Source organism: Lolium rigidum, chromosome 7, assembly GCF_022539505.1.
Source record: "Lolium rigidum isolate FL_2022 chromosome 7, APGP_CSIRO_Lrig_0.1, whole genome shotgun sequence".
Classification (NCBI taxonomy): Eukaryota; Viridiplantae; Streptophyta; class Magnoliopsida; order Poales; family Poaceae; genus Lolium; species Lolium rigidum.
This window is the reverse complement of record NC_061514.1, coordinates 70,854,074-70,872,382: the sequence shown is the minus strand read 5'-3', so window position 1 is coordinate 70,872,382 and position 18,309 is coordinate 70,854,074. Positions and strand designations below refer to the sequence as shown.

Sequence of the window (18,309 nt, the reverse complement as noted above, 5' to 3'; positions counted from 1 at the left end):
CATGGCCATTTTAACGGAGTCAGGGCCCATCATAACTTCTTTGTTTGTAGTTGGTTTATCATTGTTCAAAAACAATCCTTTGTCCACAAATCATTTATTTGATCACAAAATAAACCATACCTACAAGGTTCAATATGTACTTCGATCTCCATGGCTAAAACACTTTGTAGTCATGGGAGCCATGATACGTCGTGGCCGCTTCGAAACCAATTCCGATGCTGCGCTACTCGATCATTATGCTCAGGTTCATAAACCTTATCAAATTATATTGTCCTCCCACTCAAATACTTCACTCGAAACAATTTCTCGGAAATAAGAAACATTGACAAACACTTTTGTCTTTGTCTCGTGGGAAGAATTCCCAATTAAATCTATGGGATAACCAACAAAGACATTCATCCGATTTTGGTTGACTATTAGGGTTTATACCCATGCCATAACTTGTATGGTGTCATTTCAACGGATCATGATGATGCTCTATTCGGTGTAAAAGCGGTAGTCACTAAAGCATAATCCACAAAAATATAATGGCATCAATATTTTATCTCATCATTGATCCAACAAAGTTTGGATATATCTCTTGGATACTTCATCATCACTATGATACTCCAAGAAACGTAAGTTGTAGAACAATTTCATAACTCTCTTAGATGTTCGCTAAAACTCGTAATTCAAATATTTCCACCATGATCCAATCATAGATATTTGATTTCTATTATGATGATTTCCACTTCATACTGAAATTTATTTGAATCCATTCAAATGTTTCAAACTTCTTCCTTATTGAATATATCCATATATATATACTCAATTCATTGTTGGAAGTTTTTATGAAGTAGAAGAATCTCCCGCACACAACTATGCCTAGTAAACCACATACATCAGCATGTATGTTTCCACTAAGTTGGTTGCCCGTTCAACTCTTGGCCTATGAACGGTATTTTAGTCATTCTTTTTAGAAAAGATTTGCAAGCGCCAAATGATTCAAAAATCAAGTGACTCCAAAAATCCATTTGCATGGAGTTCCTTCATGCATTCCTTTCTAACATGACCTAAATGGCGGTTCCACAAATAAGTGGAATTCAAATCATTTGACTTATGGCATTTTAGCGTCAGTGTTATGTATGTGTGTTTCACCATTAAGATTTATAATAACTTATCCATCGTACATGGAGTAATGTCATAATTTGAACAACTCATTGTTTTCATTTGACCAGAGCAAAATAACAATTATTAAGTTCTTTATTATAAATTCTAAGGGCTAGATAGAATGCCAACGACGAACATAATAACACTTTATTTTGTTCCGGACGTGCATTCCTATCATATTCCTTGTCGATCACTTAGGCCATTGTATTCTTGTATTGCGTTGTTTTGTATGACACTTCATACCAACCAATATAGTACTAATACCCAAGAATTTCATAGTGTGACTTAACTAGGAATACAACCATAACATGTATATCATTTATATACACCTGAGCTAGACTTTCTAGTCTTTTCTTTTTGCCAAAATATCTTTTGCAGTTTCTCTTTTAGCTTTCCTCATTATTCAGAAAAACACTTCAACATTAATCACTTCTAGGTTTGTTGGTCTAATACCAATAACCTTGAGGTTCTTATTTTGAAGTTGATCATCATATGACAAGTGTTCTAGATTTCACTTATTAGTAACTATGATGAACAATTTCACTCATAATTTTATCCATCAATTCATGACAACTTTTTGAGACCATGTTTGTACATGCTAGGCTCATAAAGTTTAACCTTAGTATTCGCATGTGCAAATCTGGCTTGCACCCGTTGTAAGCACACGTAGAATCTATAACACCCGATCATCACGTGATACTTCGATACGACGAGTCTTAGCAACGGTGCATATTAAGGATGATAACTTCATGGATATGCGAATATCGTTAGTGCCCCAATAGTTGGAGGATTGTGACGCCTGGCGTCTTCAACCTTCATACATTCCCATAAAACTTATGAGTTTATGTAGTCTCACCAAAATATATTCTATCATCTTGCAATAAGGTCTTAGATATCACATATATCTCATACCTTGATTATTTCTGAAAACTAAATTTTCAGCTCCTTACTTTTCAAACAAATTTGAACTTCAAGTTTGACGGAGACAAGATAACTTTAGGTACTAATTGAAACCTTAGCTCTTTGAATTAATAATGTGAGGTTTACTAAAAGTTTGCAATAGGACTTAATCAATTCTTGATTCTTTAACAATACGGTACCAATCCGTAAAGTTTCTTGTCAGATTTTAACGGTATTTCTATCTCAATAACAAGACTAGCGCATAGTAGAAAACGGATGCCAATACTACAAAATTAATTCAAAATACTACTCAGACTATGTTTATGATAATTAGTTCATGTTTTAATCTAATTACTAATGAACTCCCACTTAATACAACATCCCTCATAGTTGTTAAGTGGTACACGATCCAAATTTACTACACCAAAAACCGATCATCACGTGAGATGATGTAGCTTCAAATGGTGAACATCAACATGTTGATCATATCATCCATATGACTCGTGTTCAACCTTTAGGTTTCCGTTGTCCCGAGGCCATGTCTGTACATGCTAGGCTCGTCAAGCAAACCCAAGTATTCCGTGTGTGCAACATGGCTTACACCCGTTGTATATGAACGTTGAATCTCTCACATCCGATCATCACGAGATGCTTCGAAACGACGACTGTACAACGGTGCATACGAGGGGAGAACACTTTATTATCTTGATATTAATGTGAGGGATCATCTTATAATGCTACCGTCGCGATCTAAGCAAAATAAGTTGCATAAAAGGATTAACATCACATGCAGTTCATATGTGATATGATATAGCCCTTTTGTCTTTGCGCCTTCGATCTTCATCTCTAAAGCACGGACATGATCTCCATCATCAACGGGCATGACCTCCATCATCGTCGGCGTAGCGTCAAGGTTCATGGCGCCGTCTTCATGGTTGTTCACCTCATGTAGCAACTATTACAACTACTTTGAAATACTACTCAACATGAAATTTAAAGACAACCATAAGGCTCCTGCCGGTTGCCACAATACAATAATGATCATCTCATACATATTCATCATCACATCATGGCCATATCACATCACCAAACCCTGCAAAAACAAGTTAGACGTCTCTAATTTGGTTTGCATATTTTACGTGGTTTAGGGTTTTCGAGTAAGATCTAATCTACCTACGAACATGAACCACAACGGTGATACTAGTGTTGTCAATAGAAGAGTAAATTGAATCTTCACTATAGTAGGAGAGACAGACACCCGCAAAGCCTCTTATGCAATACAAGTTGCATGTCGAACGAGGAGCAAGTCTCATGAACGCGGTCATGTAAAGTTAGCCCGAGCCGCTTCATCCCACTATGCCACAAAGATGCAAAGTACTCAAACTAAAGATAACAAGAGCATCAATGCCCACAAAACCATTGTGTTCTACTCGTGCAACCATCTATGCATAGACACGGCTACGATACCACTTGTAGGATAACGTTGCATAGAAAACAAAAAATTTCCTACCGCGAACACGCAATCCAAGCCAAGATGCAATCTAGAAGACGGTAGCAACGAGGGGGTATCGAGTCTCACCCTTGAAGAGATTCCAAAGCCTACAAGATGAGGCTCTTGTTGCTGCGGTAGACGTTCACTTGCCGCTTGCAAAAGCGCGTAGAAGATCTTGATCACGATCGCTTCCGGCGCCACGAACGGGCAGCACCTCCGTACTTGGTCACACGTTCGGTTGTTGATGAAGACGACGTCCACCTCCCCGTTCCGGCGGGCAGCGGAAGTAGTAGCTCCTCTTGAATCCGACGGCACGACGGCGTGGTGTCGGTGGTGGTGGAGAAATCCGGCGGAGCTTCGCTTAAGCGTGCGGGATGTGGTGGAGGAGAGAGACCGCTAGGGTTTGGGGAGAGGGGCGCCGGCTAGGGCACCCTTGAGGGGTGCGGCCATGGTGGTGGCTTGAGTGGCATACCAGCCCCTCTCTCCCCCTCTTTATATAGGTGGAGGCCCCAAGGTTTAGGTCAAAGAGTCCGAATAAGACCCCAACAAAACCTTCCAAGTGTCCAAACCTAGGGGAGTGGGACTCCCCCTTTTCCTTGGTGGGGTGGCCGGCCACCATGGTGGGGAGTCCACTTGGGACTCCTCCTCCCTTAGGTTGGCCGGCCAAGGTGGGTGGAGTCCCAAAGGGACTCCACCTTCCATCCTTATTTCTTCCGGACTTTTCTAGAACCTTCTAGAACCTTCCGTAGAACCTTCGGATCATTTTAATTCACATAAAATGACATCCTATATATGAATCTTATTCTCCGGACCATTCCGGAACTCCTCGTGATGTCCGGGATCTCATCGGGACTCCGAACAAATATTCGAACTCCATTTCATATTCAAGTTCTACCATTTCAACATCCAACTTTAAGTGTGTCACCCTACGGTTCGTGAACTATGCGGACATGGTTGAGTACTCACTCCGACCAATAACCAATAGCGGGATCTGGAGATCCATAATGGCTCCCACATATTCAACGATGACTTTAGTGATCGAATGAACCATTCACATACGATACCAATTCCCTTTGTCACGCGATATTTTACTTGTCCGAGGTTTGATCTTCGGTATCACTCTATACCTTGTTCAACCTCGTCTCCTGACAAGTACTCTTTACTCGTACCGTGATATGTGGTCTCTTATGAACTTATTCATATGCTTGCAAGACATTAGACGACATTTCACCGAGAGGGCCCAGAGTATATCTGACATAGGCATCCCAAATGGGCTTGCCAAAGATAGTACCCGGGGTTTAATGAAGGCCCATTACCCGAAGAATAAGAAGATTCGGGAGCCCAAGATATATTAAGGAAAGTAGAGTTGTAATAGGAAGTGTTGTTTGTAATCTGGCGGGATGAGTTAGAAACCGTTCCGGACTCTGTAACTTGTACGAAACGAAACCCTCGGCTCCGCCTCTTATATAAAGGGGGAGTCGAGGGACGAAGAAATCATCGAATCATTGTTCACAAACCCTAGTTTTCGTAATCGTCGAGTACTTTTCGGCTGAAACCTTCGAGATCTACTTGCCCTCTACTTCTAACTAAACCCTAGCCTATAACCCGTAGGCATTGACAAGTTAATCCCTTGTCAATTGGCGCCGTCTGTGGGAATTAGAGGCGTAAGGATCTGATCTCGATGGCACGTTCAAGATCTTCGACATCGTCAACCGGAAGCAACACAATGGATCGAGGTAAACAGATCGCTGCTGGTCTTGTCGATTTTGTTCCTCACCCACCCTCCCGTTTGGATGCATATGCGTATGCGGCGGAGCCCATGGAGATGACGTTCGGAAGGTTTCACTTTCGCGTCGAGAAGGAAGGATCGTATCGTGTCGAAATTCCGATTTCGTCGGGATCGTCGGCGGTCGATTCCGATTTTCCAAGCTATACATCGTCAACCGAGTCAGGAGAAGAAGAAACTTCGGAAACACGTTACGTCAGCACCAGAGCAAGAGAGAAACTCGCCAAGATCTTCGGCGACATATCGTTCGAGTCATCTGCGGACTCATATATAAGCGATGACTCCAGCGATGTCGACGATTACGACTTCATCGACAAATCTATCACGGTGGGCAAGGTCTTCATCAATCTCAACAATGATGTCACCAAACCCAACATAGATCTGAGTACAAAATATCATCAGATTTATGCTATCGAAAATCAAGAGGAAACATCGGAGGCTTTCGACGATTTGGGTAATCCCTATGTCGATCCCTCAGATCTAAGGAGAGGTATGGGCACTAAATATGTCGGGCCCACACCACGTGTCAGAGTTCAACTTCCACAAGCAGCCTGGGATAGAGCTGCAAAAGCTTTAGATGGTTCGGAGCCAATGACGACAACGGCTACGGCTCAAGAGCTGCAAGCTTATCAATATAGGCTCGCACGAGCTGCCGAGAGAAATAGAAAAACGGACGGCTGAGTTGAACGGGAGAAAGGAGGCAGCTTACGCATCCGGCGGGAGAAGGGCGGATCTAAGTCGACAATCTAGAGTTTCGGGTGATAGCCATAGGGAGGCTCGGAACGAGAGGAAGATCAAGGTTACAACACATACCCGAAGCGAGAAGAGAGCACTTAGTTCAAAACCTCGACATGTCCTTTATGTCGATAGATACAAGAGGAAACATTATCCCTAAGACACCGAAGCCGGGTATATGGCGACACAAGCTTATATCCTCGCATCTAGGCCACCCCGGAGTGATCCAAGGGAAACATTATACAATATGGCGTTAGCGAGGGTTGGAGCTATGGGGACGGCGTTTGTATCAACGCCTCCCGAAGGAGCGGCAAGGCAAAATAGTCCACGAGCTGCAGCAGCAACGGCGGCAGTCCCTGAAGGACCAAGTGGAGCAAGAGACACAGGAGCACAAGCAAGGGTCGATAGAGCGAGGCAAAGAAGAAGAGATCATCGGCAATCCCCGGAGCTTGACGATGAGGACATGTGCGGCCTACCATGCTTCACAAGGAGAGTCCGAAAAACTCGAGTCCCCTCAGGATTCAAGCTACCCGATCATTTCAAAAAATTCGATGGTCTGCAAGATCCAGAAGATTGGCTAGTTGATTACCTCGAGACGGTGAAGTTAGCTGGAGGAACTAGGGCAACAGCCATGCAAAGTATTCAGGTGCACTTAAGTGGAGCCGCACGATCTTGGATCAAAAAGCTCCCGCCGGGATCTATCGACAGTCGGGAAAGTTTCGAGGATGTATTCGTCAAGAACTTCGGGTCCACGTGCAAAAACCTGCGTCGTTAGAAGAGCTGAGAGCATGTCGACAAAAGCCGGATGAGTCAATGAGAAAATACATCCAAAGGTGGAACATCATAAAAAACTCGGCGAGAAAATATATCGACGAGAGAGCAATAGATGCGTTTGTCGCAGGAATTAGGCGTGGAGATTTTGTCGAGGACTTGGGAAGGACCAATCCAAAGACGGTATCCGCGTTAATGGAGATAGCAAATAGATGGGCAGATGGAGAGGATGCTGTCCACAACAAACGGCACAGGTCACCAGAGGAGGACCGTGGTCGAAATTACCAATCGAGGCGACGATTCCCCGGCGGTACCGAATTACGACGCCCCGGGGCAGATTTCGGCGAGGCTTTCGGGCAAACACGGGGAAACAATAGAGATGATTATCAGAGAAGCAGCGAGCAGCGAGGCGAAAACAGGGACGACTCTCGCAACAGGCAAAATAGCGGGCCTAGGTTCCCAAGGCCTTTCGTGTCACCCGAAGAAATGATGAACGGACCGTGCCAAATGCATTTTTTCATCGACAGCAACGGAAAAAGACAGTCAGGGCACTGCGGAAAAGGCTGTCGAAATTTTCGAGCAATGTTCGAGATATGCGAGAGAACGCTCATGCTCGAAGCACAGAGAAATCCTCGGGAGCCCAGGAGTGAGGTTCACCTGCCACCACCTCCCGCGATTACGGACGACAACCGACACCAGCTCAGAATAGCGGCAGCACCTCCACCACCACCTTATGTCGATCCTAACTCAAACGGAGCAGTGTCGATGATTCAGAAGGGAAGGTCGTCCAACAGAACTCAAAAAGTGATCTCGAGACAGGTGTTCATGGCAGAGAAAATGCCTCCACCAACAGTCGAGTACCTCAATTGGTCAGGGCAAGACATCGGCTTCACCATAGCGGATCATCCGCAGCAAGTTCCTCGACCAGGGCAGTCAGCACTTATTCCGCCGGCGGTTATTGCGGGATTTGATGTTTCTCGAGTATTCATAGATGGTGGCAGCAGCTTAAACCTTATGTACGCGAGATACATTGAGGAAGATGAACATATCCTTAGCAAACCTGAAGCCAACGGACACAAGGTTCCACGGCATCACACCGGAGAAACCAAGTTATCCATTGGGGAAGATAAATCTCGACGTTCAGTTTGGAACTCGAGAGAATTATAGAATCGAGAAGCTGGAATTTGAAGTCGTGGATTTTCCGTCGCAATACCACGCTTTGTTGGGACGACCAGCATACGCTAGGTTTATGGCAGTACCACACTATACATACCTGTTGTGGAGATTGCCTGGACCAAAGGGACCAATCACAGTTAAAGGAAGCTTCGCCTTAGCCGACAAATGCGACAAGGATTTTCATCGGTTATCAGAAACTTTCGGGATGCAAGCTGAGTATTTGGCGTCCAAAAGTATGACTGACTACGACGTATTGCCAGACGTTGGAAGGCCAAATAAAGAATCAACTTTCAATACCGAGAAAAATTCAAAGGAAGTGCAGATTCACCCGACAGACCCGAAAAAGACGACATCTATTGCAAACAACATGGATATCTCATAGGAAAGCGCGCTCGTCGAGTGCCTCCGTGAGAACTGGAAAATCTTCGCATGGTGTCCAGCTGACATGCCAGGAGTACCCAGGGAACTTGCCGAGCACCACCTAAATCTGGATCCATTAGCGAGACCAATCAAACAACCTTTGCGGCGTTTTTCGGAGCCAAACCGCAAAGCTATGCTGTCAGAAATCAATCGACTACAAGAAGCTGGTTTTGTCAAAGAGATATTCACAGAAGCCACATGGGTAGCAAATCCTGTGATGGTGCCAAAGAAAAACACTAAGGTCCTTCGCATGTGCGTCGACTTTACGTGTCTCAATAAACATTGTCCAAAGGATCACTTTCCCCTCCCGAGGATCGATCAAATTATCGACTCCACGGCTGGATGCGAGCGTCTTTCCTTCCTGGACGCGTATTCTGGTTATAACCAAATCAGATTAAAAGAAGAAGATGAAGTAAAGACCGCGTTCATTACACCTTACGGCGTGTTTTGCTACAGAACAATGCCCTTTGGTCTAAAAAATGCGGGAGCAACATACCGAAGGATGATGCAGAAGTGTTTGGCGACACAGATTGGAAAAAACGTGCAAGTATATATCGACGATGTCGTCATAACATCAAAAAAGGGGACAACACTGATCGAGGATCTCAAGGAAACTTTCGACAACCTCAACAAATTCTGCTTGAAGTTAAACCCAACGAAGTGTTCCTTTGGTGTCCCAGCGAGGAGAACTATTGGGGTTTCTAGTCTCGGCAAGAGGGATTGAAGCAAATCCCGATAAAATACAAGCTATCGTAACAATGAGAAAGCCAACAAAGTTGAAAGAGATACAACGACTAGCCGGGCGAGTCGCAGCTTTGAGCAGATTCGTCGCCAGGCTGGGAGAAAAAGCGTTACCATTTTACGCTCTGATAAAGCAAGGAGACAAATTCCAGTGGAACGAAGAGGCCGACAGAGCCTTCGAAGATTTGAAGCGCAAAATCTCGACACCACCAATCTTGGTGGCGCCGAAGGAAAAGGAACCTCTCCTGCTATATATCGCAGCCACGCCCCAAGTGGTGAGCACGGTGCTAGTTGTCGAAAGAGAAGAAGAAGGAAAACTCCACGGAGTACAGAGGCCAGTATACTTCGTCAGCGAAGTTTTATCGCCATCAAAACAAAGGTACCCTCAGTACCAAAAGCTAGCATATGGAGTGTTCACAACAGCACGAAAATTACGCCACTATTTTTCGGCACACCCGATCGTAGTGGTCAATGAGGCTCCTTTGTCAAATATACTGAACAATCCAGAAGCTACGGGTCGTGTCTCCCTTTGGGGAATAGAACTTTCCCCTCGGGACATCACGTATGAAAAACGAAAAGCAATCAAGTCGCAAGTTCTGCCAGACTTCATCGCGAGTGGATGGAGCTGCAAAACACGGGACCCCGGACTTGTCGAGAACACTGGACCATGAATTTCGACGGGTCCAAGAGAGTAGAAGGAGGCTGGCGCGGGAGTAGTACTTATATCACACGAAGGCGACAAGTTGAAGTATATCCTTCGGATGACGTTCCCTAACGCATCTAACAATGAAGCAGAATACGAAGCCCTCATACACGGGATGAAGATGGCGAAAGCTTGCGGTGCAACTCGATTAAAAATCTTTGGCGACTCACAATTGGTGGCTCAACAAGTTATGAACCAATGTGACGCAATCAATGATAGCATGGTAGCATACAAGGAGGTGTACAATGAACTCGAGAAGCTATTTGATGGATGCGAGGTAAATCACATCGAGTAGATTGAGCAACGATGAAGGCGACGTCCTCGCAAATATCGGGTCGCAATGCCTCCCAATTCCGCCGGGAGTATTACGGGAAGAAATAGCGGAGAGATCTACGAAGCCAAAACAGGTGCGAGGAAAAAGCAAAAGAGAAAACTTCGACATCCCTCACGAAACCACGGAGGATGAAGAGGAACAAGAGTTGGTGATGATGGTACAGGTTCCTTGGATGCAAGCATATGTATCATACATCCTCGGGAAAGAAACACCCGATGATCCAGTTGAGGCAAGGCGAGTAATTCGACGCTCCAAAGCTTTCACGGTGATCAAAGGAGAATTGTACAAGCGGAGTATTTCAGGCGTCCTGCAAAGATGTGTCACACCCGAAGAAGGAAGAATAATTCTGAAGGATGTACATGAAGGAATATGCGGCCACCACGCGAGTAGTCGAGCCATCGCAGCCAAGGTTTTCGGGCAGGATTCTCTCGGTTGAAAGCAATCGAAGACGCCAAAGAAATAGTAAGGACTTGCGATGCGTGTCAAAGGTTTGCCGCAAAACCTCACTCTCCGGCAGCAGAACTAACACCAATACCATTGTCATGGCCCTTTGCACAATGGGGACTCGATATGGTGGGCAAGTTACACAAATCGTGGCCGGGAGGAAAGGAATACATGCTAGTAGGCTGTCGACAAATTTACAAAGTGGATAGAAGCGAAGCCGATAAATTCGCCGGACGGAGCATCCACGATAAAATTCATAAAAGGCCTCGTCTTCAGATTTGGAGTGCCCCACGGCATCGTCACGGACAATGGCAGTAACTTTACATCCCACGAATTCAAAGATTATTGCAAAGAAGTGGGTATCAAGTTGCACTTTGCGTCAGTTGCACATCCTCAAACCAATGGGCAAGTCGAGAAAGCCAATGGCATCATCTGCAATGGCATCAAGAAACGCCTGTTGGGACCACTGGAAAAAGCTCGGCATACCTGGCCCGAAGAACTACCAAGTGTGTTGTGGAGCATCCGAACAACACCAAATACAGCGACACAGGAGACCCCGTTTTTCTGGTCCATGGAGCAGAGGCAGTACTACCAATAGAGATAGAGCACGACTCCCCCAGAGTCACAGAGTATAATGAAGAAACTTCCAGGATAGCATTGGAAGACGACGTAGACGCACTCGACGAAGCTCGAGACGAAGTATTATCAAGGGTAACCAAGTACCAACAGGACTTGAAGAATTACCACAGTCGACGTTTGCGGCCAAGATCTTTTCAGGTGGGAGACCTAGTTCTTCGGCTCACGCAAAAAAGTCATGAAAAACTCGAGTCACCATGGCTTGGCCCTTACATTGTCACGGAAGTAATCGGAGGAGGAGCATACGGGATAAAGGACAAGAAGACGGGGGTGGAGGAGCAAAACCCCTGGAATGTGGCGCAGCTCGGGCGGTTCTACGCCTAGAGTCGAAATATAGTTCTTCTCTGCAAAAATACAATGTCTTGAAACGCCCGCGAGTTTTCGGACGCACTCTTTTCCTTTTCGGGGCACGAGTGGGGCCGGAAAGGTTTTTAATGAGGCGGGCTCGCGGTGCTGCAATATAATAAAGATAGTGGAGATATACTTCTTATTTTTCGACACGCTCGGGGGCTCAACGCCTAAGTCTCAAAATACATACAATATAGATTCACTGAAATATTTCGCCTTGGTACATTAATACCTCGCCAAATATAAAAATCGGAAGCCAACAATCATAAATATAGTGTACACGTCAAAAATCTTAAGTGCTCTGGTCTAAGAACCTCGCAATAAAAATATAGAACTTTTGACATCAAAGATACTCGAAGATTGGCAATCCATCAAGGGAAAAACAAGGATGTCTTATTACAACAGAAAGATAAACCTTCAAGGTGGAAAAAATAGTACAACCTTTGCCCAGTTCGGCTCGGGGGCTTCAACAATATAGAGGGCTTCGGCAATATACAATAAATTTCTTCGGAAATCAAAAAAGAGTGAGATACAAGGTTTCCAATATAGTACAAATCAGTTAAATCCCAAGATACTATCTACGGACAAGCCTCTGGTTGTTTTATGTTCAGCATAAGAACCCTTGATAAAGAACTCTGAGTCCATCCGAAGAAGCTCATCTATCATCGATTCGGCCACGGGAGCTACCATATCATCGATTGAGTCAATATCATTTTTCCGCCGCGTTTTCTTGGCAAGACAATCAGCAACAATCTTCGTCAGGTCTAACTTTGGATGACAGATGTTTATCATAATCATGGCGAATCTCGCTCCAGCAGAGAGTTGAGCCCGCACAAAGTTATGAATGCGGAGAGCATCTCTGAATACCTCCAATAATTCAGGAAGAGTTTTGGGAACCTCATTTCGAGGAAATAAAATCCTATAGACAAGGGTTAATGTTGTCGTGCAAAAACTGAGAAATTCGCGCACTTGGCAAGCACGGTCTTGGAACCTAACAATTTGTTGGGTTCGTTCAGGAAGTGGCCCGAGAACAAACAGCCATGGTTAAGGGAAAGATTGACAAGAAGATTTGTTCTCTCGTTCACTCTTTGATCTTCGGCAGCAGCATCAAGAACCGAGCCTATTAAGCGACAAGGCAAGAAATTTGAAGAAAGGCACAGCAAAATAAAGAGAAGGCATCATGAGATCGCAAAAACGTACCTAACATATCTGTGCTAGCTTCCAGCATCAGCTCAAGCATACTATTTTCTCGGGTCGTGGCTCCCTTTGTTTCTAATACAGCAGCATCCTTGGCAGCCGTAGCTTCTTTGGCTTGTTGAAGAGCAAGTTTTTCTTGCTCAGATGCTTTCCGAGATTGTTCCATCATTGCCAGAGTCTGTTTCTTCATAGATTGAAGTTGTTGTCGAAGTTCTTGCAAATCTTCCGACAAATGTCTGCTTGACGAACCTTCGAGGGGATTATGGTCGACTAGTACTTTCTTCGAGAAGGAAGATGCGGAGTGAAGCAACGGCGAGAACAAGGAGTGGTCGAGTAATTATCAAATATTAAGCTGGAAAAGAAAGCCCCGGGAGCAATGATAAGCACGAAGAGGAATTTCATTACTTTCTAGAAAATTTACACGGACATTACAAAAGAAGTTCTCCGGAAGGGACTAACAGAGTAATTGTCGCCAAGGCTAAAATGGCGACAAAAGCAAAAGAAACAGAGAAAGAAAAAACAAGGAGGCATGCAACTAGACCCCCGGCCTCGATGAGCTAGGAGTCGAAGCTGGCTTGATCCCGAGATAGGCCAGGATTTTCTTCGTATTGGGCTTAGCTGCCTTGATCAGCGACTTCCATTTTGATTGTTCAATCTGTTCAGTGTCGCCAACTTTCGCCCAGTCGATAGTTTGCTGGCTATCGGCAACCAAGGCAACAGTGTTTTCAACGGCGACCTTCATATTCTCATGACGCACCCTCAGCCCAAGATCTTACGGTGGATTAAAGAACTTGGCCAAGTTAAGGAAAGTCGCGGGTTCCTCTTTCTTTGGGAAGAAATAGGGAAAGAGCCGCGACAGCCCTGCTTTGGCATGATCAATGCCTTCGCGTGCCTCTGACCCATGAAACTCGAGGAATGAAAGGGCGTCAAGAAGGGCATCATTGTCGGGATCTTCAAGTTCAAACTCTTGAGCCGTTCTATCTGTCAAGAAAGAAACTTATTGAGCAACAAATGAATGCAGAAAAGAATATACAAAGGATATGAAGTGGTTCAGATACTTACTTAGGAAGCGGCGACTTTGCGTCCTTATACGCTTAAGGATCGCTTCCTCGCGAGCAGATTGTGCAGCTATGTGCTCGCTCAGCGAATTCTCGGCGGCGTGAAGTCTCTTTCTAAGATCTTCGACACCGGCGGCTTCGAGTTTTGGCCTTGTCAGCCTCTGCTCTAGCTTGAACAGCGTCCAATTCGGCCTTCTTACGAGCCTCTTCACTTTGCTCTAATTTTTGAGCTAGTGCATTGGAACGCTCGTTGATAGCCGCCAATTTCTCTGCCAAGAAAGATAGAACTTTGTTAAAATATCGACAACAAAGGAGTAACAGAGTAATGGTAAAAAAAGAAAACAGTAAGGCATCACCTTCAGTTTGGTGAGCATATTCACGATACCCAATGAATTGAGCACCGATGCGAATAAGCTCTTTGATCATGGGCTGTTAAGGAAAGAAAAGGACAAAGCAAGAAAAATTTCGGTATGAGAAAAATATAATGGCATTTAGAAGCAAACGAGAGGAAGTACGAGACGAGTGACAAGAGTATGGAGAACTTACATCATCCAAGAGAGGGTTCGAAGAGCTACTCAATTGGAGACTCGGCTCCGGAATTGCTTCAGTCCTTGCCCTTTTCGGCGAAGGGACAAGGGGGCTCGAAGGAGGAGTAGATGTGCCGACGTTTTGTTGAGGAGGCAAAGATTCTTCTCCTTCAACTGGCTTCTCCGAAATAACTAGAGTATGTGACGTACTCGTTCGAGCAGTCACATCCAAAGTTGGTGTTTCTTCATCATCATCACTGTGGAAAAAGAGGAGGCAGCATAAAAAGCAAGGCAAACAAAATTCTTCGAATAGAAAAATATATAAAAAAAAAGACAGGGAACTCACGAACTGATGAGACTCTCAAGATATGGGTCATACGCTGCCTTTCGCGGTGAAGGAGCAACTTCTTCGGGTTGGGAGGTCCCGGAATCTTCGACATCATTCCTTTTCCTTTTGTTCTTGGGAGAAACAGCAGGAGGAGGAGATTGTGCTGACGTAGTACCTTCAGAAGCTGCATCCTTTTCAATAGATCCCGCAGATTTTCGAGAATCTGCGGGTTCATTCACAAAAGAGGGGGCCTCCTGGTTGTCATCGGCGACAACGGCCCTTTCCTCGACATCTCCACCCTCAGGAAGAGGAGGAAGAGAATCCATAGTAGGATGGTTCTGCAGAAAAATAACGACAAGAGAAAAATTAGAGAGATATCAATACAACGAGATGCAGGAAAAATTCGGAACAAGATAAAAACTCGAGAAGACAAAATACCTTGGGGAGAGGATTGGTGGAGCTGTATGGTTCCACGCGGCAAGAGGAAGGAATAGGATCCCTCTTGCTCAGCGAGGAAATTCTTCGAATAAGCTTTTCCAAGTCCTTCACGAAAAGATCATTGGAGAGCCTATTGGCGTCATTGTCACCAGCATATGTCCAAAGAGGATTTTTGCGAGCCTGAAGAGGCTGCACTCTAATCCTAAGAAAGTAGGCAGTGATTTGGACACCAGACAGCTCTTTGCCTCGAGTATTTTGAAGCTGATGAATACGAGACATAAGTGCTTACGTCGCCTTTTTCTCTTCTTCGGAAGCTTCAACATCCCGGGAGCGGCGGCGTTGAATTTTGGCGCTTCCGTCAAAAGGGACTATGTTGTGCTCTACGAGTTGGCACTTTCTTCGTGTATGTAGAGCCACCTTTTGCGCCATCCTTGGACAGAATCAGGAAATTTGACGTCGAAGTAATCAACGTCGGTTCGGACACGAGATAACAACACCACCTATGTTATAAGTGGCGTTGTGGGAGCCATTGCGGCGGAGGCGAGAAAATGCGTTTCCAAAGAACCCAATTAGGAGTGATTCCAAGGAAGCATTCGCACAGTGTGATGAAAATAGAAATATGAAGGATGGAATTGGGGGTCAGCTGGTGCAACTGAATCCCATAGACAAAGAGAAGGCCGCGGAGGAAATCGTGAATTGGGGTAGAAAGGCCGCGGATGAGATGATCAACGAAACTAACCCGGTACTCCATTGGAGGGTTGGGGTAGCTTTCTTCGCTGGGAAAGCGGATGGCGTCTTCTTTCTTCATCAAGCCAAGCCTCTTCCGCATGTTGACATCTTGGTTGGAGATTTTAGATCTCTCCCACTCAAGATCTTCAGCAGCCATCTTGGATTCTGGAGTACTGTGGCGAGTGAGTCGCGTGCGCGGTGGCATCAACGGCACTGGAAAAAGCAATGCTTGTGCGTGCGGAAGATCAAACAGAGTTGGGCGCAAGGGAAGTCTTTGCAAGGAGGAACAGATGTGCGGCGCAAGCGAAGGAGTGAACCGAGGTTGAAGAAAGGTTTATATAGGAATCGGGCGAAGCAATGCACCGTTGGATGAAGAAATCGTGTGGTGAAAAAAGGATCTTGCAGATAAAAGGGTAAAAAGGTATTTTTACTGAGATGGAATGGAACAGGCGTTACCGAACGTGCGCCAGGAAAAGCGGAGGACGTGTGTCCCCCACTTGCACGATGTGTCAATGTGGTGGGAACAATGGACCCACAAGGCAGAAAAATCCCGACTATTAATAGAGATGAAGTAAAATTGCCAAAGGAAAGTATGTCGACAAGAAAAATAAAAGGCGAATGGCGACAGGAGAAGTCATTTGAATACTTCGGAAGCCTTTGGTCAAATACAAAGTTTTTGCCCAAATGCTCGGGGGCTACTTCGGTAAAAGTAAAATTTCGACTATGGCAATATAGACATTGCGGGAGCCTACAACCAAGCACAAGTTCTTGGCTGTAGCCTCGGGGGCTACTCCCATCGGGAGCGCTGTTCGCGCACCCGAGAGATAAAAAAAAGAGAAAGAGAATATCGGGAAATAATGACAATATAGCGACGAGGTGGATTAAAATGTTGAGCCTACAACCAAGCACAAGTTCTTGGCTGTAGCCTCGGGGGCTACTCCCATCGGGAACGCTGTTCGCGTGCCCGATGAAATTAAAAAAGGAAAAGGAAGAAAGATAGAAAAGCAAGAGAGTATATTTCGAGTTATAATTAACTCTACATATACTCCCATCGGGAGATTAATATAAGTCATATTTGACTCGATAAAATGTGCCATTCCAACAGCCGGAAAAGCACTCGACAATATATTCTCAGAACGCCAAAGTTGCGATCAATTTCTGAATGCCGCAAATTTGCGAAGGTAAGACCCCGGATCCGTTCGTTGGGCGTGGCATCGCCTAAGACTGCGCTCTGCTACTTTTATCCGTATCAACGGATACGAAGAAAAATCCTAACGGACGCGTTAGGTACTCGATAAATTTGACCGGGACTCGACAGAATGGTAAGACCTTAAGCGGCACTCGTCGGAGTTTACACCGGTATCCCGAGATCATGTCCGGGGACGTGATCTTGAAGTAGGTTTTTGAGGATTGCCACTAGAGCAGTTAACTAGTACCGATCCGTCGGATGAACTAGCCCCAACTACCGGTATCCCTGTACAATATAGAAATTTATATGAAGAAATATAGAAAAGTTTAAATTGTCAAATAAAAATAAACGAGTGGAGATTTTCCCTGACTCTACGATTCAAGCAAAATCTCGGGGGCTACTGACATAGGCATCCCAAATGGGCTTGCCAAAGATAGTACCCGGGGTTTAATGAAGGCCCATTACCCGAAGAATAAGAAGATTCGGGAGCCCAAGATATATTAAGGAAAGTAGAGTTGTAATAGGAAGTGTTGTTTGTAATCTGGCGGGATGAGTTAGAAACCGTTCCGGACTCTGTAACTTGTACGAAACGAAACCCTCGGCTCCGCCTCTTATATAAAGGGGGAGTCGAGGGACGAAGAAATCATCGAATCATTGTTCACAAACCCTAGTTTTCGTAATCGTCGAGTACTTTTCGGCTGAAACCTTCGAGATCTACTTGCCCTCTACTTCTAACTAAACCCTAGCCTATAACCCGTAGGCATTGACAAGTTAATCCCTTGTCAATATCTATCCGTCATCGGGATGGACAAATCCCACTGTTGATCCATATGCCTCAACTCATACTTTCCGGATACTTAATCCCACCTTTATAACCACCCATTTACGCAGTGGCGTTTGATGTAATCAAAGTACCTTTCCGGTATAAGTGATTTACATGATCTCATGGTCATAAGGACTAGGTAACTATGTATCGAAAGCTTATAGCAAATAACTTAATGACGAGATCTTATGCTACGCTTAATTGGGTGTGTCCATTACATCATTCATATAATGATATAACCTTGTTATTAATAACATCCAATGTTCATGATTATGAAACTAATCATCCATTAATCAACAAGCTAGTTTAAGAGGCATACTAGGGACTTCTTTGTTGTCTATATATCACACATGTACTAATGTTTCGGTTAATACAATTATAGCAT

The 18,309-nt window shown here is 44.8% G+C and overlaps 1 protein-coding gene across 1 annotated transcript in view; it reads right to left on the bottom strand.

The window, feature by feature from the left end:
- The window catches only part of LOC124671510 (disease resistance protein RPM1-like), a 55,675-nt gene that overhangs the window by 3,798 nt on the left and 33,568 nt on the right, over positions 1-18,309 (bottom strand). The window lies entirely within an intron of this gene.